At 37.5% G+C, this 6,000-nt stretch overlaps 1 long non-coding RNA gene across 1 annotated transcript in view; it reads left to right on the top strand.

Annotated features, from left to right (window-relative positions):
* LOC115294137 overlaps window positions 1–6,000 on the top strand; it is a 37,922-nt gene that overhangs the window by 29,773 nt on the left and 2,149 nt on the right. The window contains exon 2 of the long non-coding RNA XR_003909742.1: window positions 4,753–4,839. This is a non-coding gene — a long non-coding RNA (uncharacterized LOC115294137). The remainder of the gene's footprint in view (window positions 1–4,752; window positions 4,840–6,000) is intronic.

The raw sequence follows: 6,000 nt of genomic DNA on the forward strand, positions 1-6,000 counted from the left end.
AGATGTTGCCCAAGAAAAGATGTGTAGAAGAAAAATTAATCAAAAGCACATGTTTTAATGACAAAATCAGAAAGCATTTCCCAGAGGAGATCACACTGGATATAGTTCCAGAGAACTGAGTTGCTTTCCTACAGGAGCCAAGAAGAACATTCCATAAAGAGGGAACAATTATTCAGAAGTATAGAAATAGGAAAGTTGGAGATTAGAAGTTCAAAAGTCAAACTCAAAATCTGAAGTCAAAGTACATCAGAAAGGTTTTCTCTCCTCTGACCCATTCAGGAGCCTAGTTGGTTAAGATAGTGCTATCACTTTAATACAATACATCATTTAAATTGCTTTGGTGAGTGGGCTTAATTAAACAGTCTTTTCACAGTATCCCACCTCCACAATCTCCGGTGGGCCAGAAAGATGCCAAGAGAGAAGTGAGCTGACATTAGGAGCCTGCACATGGTGACAGACTGGTCACTTTCTCCAAAACAGAGGTGCTCATGAAAAAGCATGTTGTAAGATGTTGAGCATTGTAGAATAAATGCTATTATAAAACCACATGAAATTGGTTAGTGGGTTAGTGGGTCTAAATCTTGGTACTAAACGGTTTTTAAATTCATATAAAATAACACATGTAAAGTGGGGAGGCAACATAAAGGTGGAGGCCAGTGTTTTTACAAATGATAATGCAAGGTAGTGAGCTTGTCACAGAAGGACTCTAAATCAAGAGCCATCTTGGCATATCATGAAATGGTTGTACATTTTTAAAAACCATTAGGATTATGTTTTTTTCACTTCCTGTCTGATAGTAATTTTATATCTAGGTAATCAAGTGTAACCACAGAGCAAATCATCTACTTTAGGTACCTCCATGCATTCATTCAAACTGAGTCTATGGAGCACACACTCTTAGGTGCTGGGGATACAAAAAGGAAGGAAAAAGGCCACAATTTCTGTTCCTTGCACTACACTGTGAGACTGAGAATGTGTAACTGTGCCAAAAGGCAGTCTGGAGACTATGAACCATGCTTACTTTGGGGAGGTACTACAGCAATGGGAATGGCTAATGCTCAAAATTAAGAGAAATAATTCCAATGTAAATTGGACCCCATATAGTCATTAGAAACCTATCACCTTTAGAATGCATCAACTTGTTTCTCTTTGGATTAAGGATCAGTAAACCATCACATCTTTAGGAAATCTCACGATGCTATAAAAATAGGTGTCTACAGGTGCCTGGGTGGCTCAGTCGGTTGGGCCTCCGACTTCAGCTCAGGTCATGATCTCACGTTCGTGGGTTTGAGCCCCGCGTCGGCTCTGTGCTGACAGCTCAGAGCCTGGAGCCTGCTTCTGGTTCTGTGTGTCCCTCTCTCTCTGCCCCTCCCCACTCATGCTATGTCTCTCTCTGTCTCAAAAAATAAAATAAAACATTAAAAAAATTTTTTTAAATGGGTGTCTAAGAACATGACTAGAAAAATACCTTAATCCTTATATCACTTGGATAAAGCTAAAGATCCATACCCTACCGCTCCTACTCCATCCATACCCATCAAAGTAATTCATCACTTTAGTGCTCTTTTTGATGAGGCAATAATGAACTGACATCTAATTTCACTATATATCATAAATAGATTAGCTCATGCCAGCATAAAGAGTATCGCCATTGCCACTGATACTTAACTGACTTCACAAAGACCATCCATAGGCTATGTGTGGGATTTTCCTGGAACTCAAGGAGTTCTTGCTTCACATTTTAAGGACCACTACTTCATTATACTTTATGCTGGTGTCCTCCTGGAGAATGCATGTCTAGGATATATAGATGGAAAGTTCATGCTTCTAGAAAGGTGAGAGATGAAAACTTTATGTGTGCAATTCCAGGAAAACTTCAGAAAATCCTCAGGTTAATACATTCACACTTTACTTACTGGATTGCCTGGAAATGATTTTTTTGTCAGAATAGGTTTTGGGTTGGATTTTTTTTAAATATAGGAAGTTGCCTTTTTTTTTCATCTGTGATATTCAGCATTCCAGTCATATATGCACACTTTTATCAGATATGCTTAATCATTTTTTGGTTTACTTTTCAAGAAGCCTGAAATAAGTTCGGGTTTTCTATGACTTTGGTAAATAAATATGTAGTAGAGGAAAAGTCCAACTCATTTTGAATTTGCATTTTTTCCCCAGAGAGAGCATATTTACCAGTCTCTATTCCCCAATTTTTGTCATCACCACAATAGTCTCTGGCTGGGCACATAAATAAACAACACACACACACGTGTGTATATGCACACGCACATGCGTGCGCACACACATACACACTTTCCCATGCACATCTTTTCCTACCATGACATAAAGTTTTGTAGTTTGTCATTCTGATTGCCACTGGTTGAAATTCCATTCTCAAAAATTATGAAACAAATTGAAAAATCCTTAGATTTTACTTCACCCATGCACCTAGCAAGAGACATAAACTTAATCTGAAAAAAGGTGGTGACAGGGACTAGATTTCCTACCCAGCAGGGAGATTTATAGCATGAGTAAGATGCCAAGAAATGATCCAATAGGGTATTATGTATGATCATTTAAAAGGGTAAAAATATTCTATAGGACTTACAAGCCATTGTTTCCAGTGTTTGTGTAAATATGGTTTAGTTCATCATCGCCTTTTCCAGTTACGTACATGCTCAGCTCCAAGGTACAACCTCTGCCTCCTTGTTTGAAATGCCACCAGCAGAACTAGCCTCTTCCTTAATACAAACAATGTTTACAGGGCCCGGAAATGATGGTAGGAATATAGGAGTCTTTTGTTATTTGTAAACTAAACACATCTCCAAGAAGTGCCCCATTAGCTTTAGCTTGGCTTTTTGAACTAAGCCACTTAAAAAATTACAATTTTTAGATTCTTCATGAAAATTTCAGATTTCTATAATAATTATTATCATCCAGGAGGTAAAACAATATATTTTATTCCTATATTTTATGCAGTATCATTACATACCTAAAGAGATTAGAAATTAAATCACAGTCTCTTAATATAAACAATTTGATTTTTCAGGCCAGTTATGGGCCCACTAAGTACCTGGAAGCTACTTATAACTTTGTAGTGAAGTTTTATTCTTAGAAAACTGTCAAATATTTTAACTGCATTAAATATTTAAGCAAGGCATTATTGTGTAGTGTTGAAGAGTAAGGACTTGAAGAAGATAGCCTGGTTTCACTAATTACCTGCATGACTTTGAGAACCTGCCAGACGGCTCTGTGCAGTTTCTTCATCTGTAAAATAAGAATAATAATAGATCCTATCTCAGAGGTTTATTGTGAAGGCTAAATTATCAGATATTTGTTAGAAAGAAAAGTGAAACAAAAGTATTTGATTTTGCTAATATGGGTTCCAGAGCCACATCAAGCTCTATGTCAGGCTCTGCAGAGACAGTATGGAGCCTGCTTGGGATTCTCTCTCCCTCTCTCTCTCTGCCCCTCCTCCAGTAGCATGCACATGCGCTCTCTCTCTTAAAATAAACACATAAACTTAAAAAAAAAAAGAGTAACTGAATGCTGAATTAACTGCTGTCGGCTTTGTCGCCTATATTGTCCTCTAGTCTTCAAGGTTGATATGTTTGGCATTTAAGTCTTTTTCCTTCTCATGTTTAGCTATTGGCTCATTTGAGCTTTCTTTCTGTTGATTTTAATTTAGTCCAAACTTGAACTATCATTTTTCTTCTTTGTTAGCTACTTCTTGTCGCTCTATCTGCTGCTCACCCCTAGTTCCACCTTTTCTAAACTCAGAAAGATTTTTTTAAAGGAATGTATGCTATCCCACTCACCTGGTTGCTTACATCCAGCTGTCCTGCTTCAAAAAGCACAAGAGACACACCATGTGTCACTGAAGTAAATGATGGTTACTGTCGTGCTCGTTCTCAGGGGTAACAATCCTAGTTGATTCCTCACCAGCATCCCTAAATCAAAATAGGAAAGAATGGTTTTATGGTACAATATACCGGTTTAAAGATACTGGTCTGCTCTGACTGCTTAAAGTCATCGGTTAGAAGAGGAGAGGACCATATATCTTTGGGTCTGAACTGGCACCCAAGACATGAGTTCCAGCATCTGTTCAATATCCCAGAGCTATTCTAGCCCTTAAAGTGATTCCTCTCTGCTCATTTGAAAACAGATGTTAAGAAGAAGGAAAAGGACATACCAAAAACAAAGCATGAACTAAAGACCTTCAGAAAATCATTTTAATACTTGCTCAGTGGGAAGACTTACTCTTTGAGTCCATACTTTATCAGAACGCCTTCTCAGTAGACATTAAAAAAAAGTCTTGTTCAGCAGAAAGCATTTAGATTTAGTAATGACCCTTTGGAAAAGCCAAATATAGTGTTTATTCCATGTCACTGTACCTTCTTTTGTCCTTTTCTCACTGAAATTCAAGTAAAGTAGCATGGTAGGCAGGATGTGCTGGTATAGTGGAAAGAACTCTGGACTCAGTGATGGAATCAGAATGTGGGTCGAAGATCTGCTACTTAGAAAAGTCATTGGTCTCTCTGAATGTCAACATCTATTCAGATAAGGAGGTAATAACATCTGCCTTGCAGACTGTTGTGAAGAGTAAATGAGACCTTTTTATATTATGAGTATTATAATATACTCTTATTAGCAATTAATAATTTTGATGTTATAGAGCTGAATAATTAAGGTCCCCAAACCTGGTTTGGTATCAAACTAGATGTATGATTTACTTTCCTTTTTTCTTTTTTCTAGAAATTCACAGTGCATGTCTTCTGGGATGCAGTAGGTAGAGTGTGAAGAGCTCCAACCCCGGAATATGAGATCTGAAGTCAAACTGTGGTGAAGGCACTCTGATTCACTTAATAGTGCCAGTCAAGTCTTTGATAGCTGGCTTCCCTTTCATAATACTGGGCTAATGATACCCATTCTGCATAATTGTGGAGAGGATTAGTGATAATGTATAAAGGAGCCTCAGATACGAAATAGTTCAGAGTAAAGAACCATTATATTATAGTATACATTTTTTTGTTTTTTCATGACTTTCTATTATTACGGACAATATGTATTTACCTTTGTTCACAATTACTTTATAGGTCTTCAAGTATTGTACTTAATGGGTAGTAAATGCTGACAAGATTACCCTCTTGAAAGAGAGGAGTCTTTTGAATTGATAAATCATTAAATGGTAATATGGGGGGGCTCAAAAATTATTTTCCCTTTAGATATCCTAACTGAAAATTCTTTAGAAACTCAAGTTCTTGAATAATTAAATATTGATAAGACATGGATATTGTCTTCAGGAAGCTTATATCCCAATTGGAGGCATTTCTTTTACTAATACCTATATTCAACCCAATGTTATTTTTTGTATGGTGACTGGACTGTGAAGTTAGAAAAATAATGCTTCCAGAGATTAGACAGGAGTCTTTGAAGTCATCTTTCTGTCAAAGGGGATGGGTGACGGGGAGCTGAGTGGGGAGCAGAATTAAAGTCTCTTAACTGTATTATATGTGTCAGGCACAGTACCAGGCAATTTATATTCATTATTTTAGTTAATCCCCCAAACAATCCTATAAGAAGAGCTGTAAAATGTTGACTTTACATGTGAAAACAACTGGCAATCTCAGAGAGGTAAAACAACCTTATCTCTGATCATACACCTAGTAAGTGTTAGAAATGGGATTCCAATCTTTTTTTTTTTTTTTTTTGCAAAAGCAAAGGGCTTTATTACGGGTTTAGGCTCGCCGGGGCCTAAACTCGGGCTCACAGACTTTACAGGCGTTATGGATCCATGCTGAGAGGGAGCCCTGAACAAAGGTGGGGTAGGACTTTTATGAGTTTGGGAAGGGGGAGTTACAGGAAATTGTGACACAGGTACAGTGATCCAATTATTATTACACAATATTATTGACAGCAGGTTTATCCAATTACAACATTTAGAGTGTTAACCAACCACAGAGTAGGCCCAGGACCCAGGACCCTCACATAGGGTGTAACTAG

This window comes from Suricata suricatta, chromosome 6 (assembly GCF_006229205.1).
Source record: "Suricata suricatta isolate VVHF042 chromosome 6, meerkat_22Aug2017_6uvM2_HiC, whole genome shotgun sequence".
NCBI classification, from domain to species: Eukaryota; Metazoa; Chordata; class Mammalia; order Carnivora; family Herpestidae; genus Suricata; species Suricata suricatta.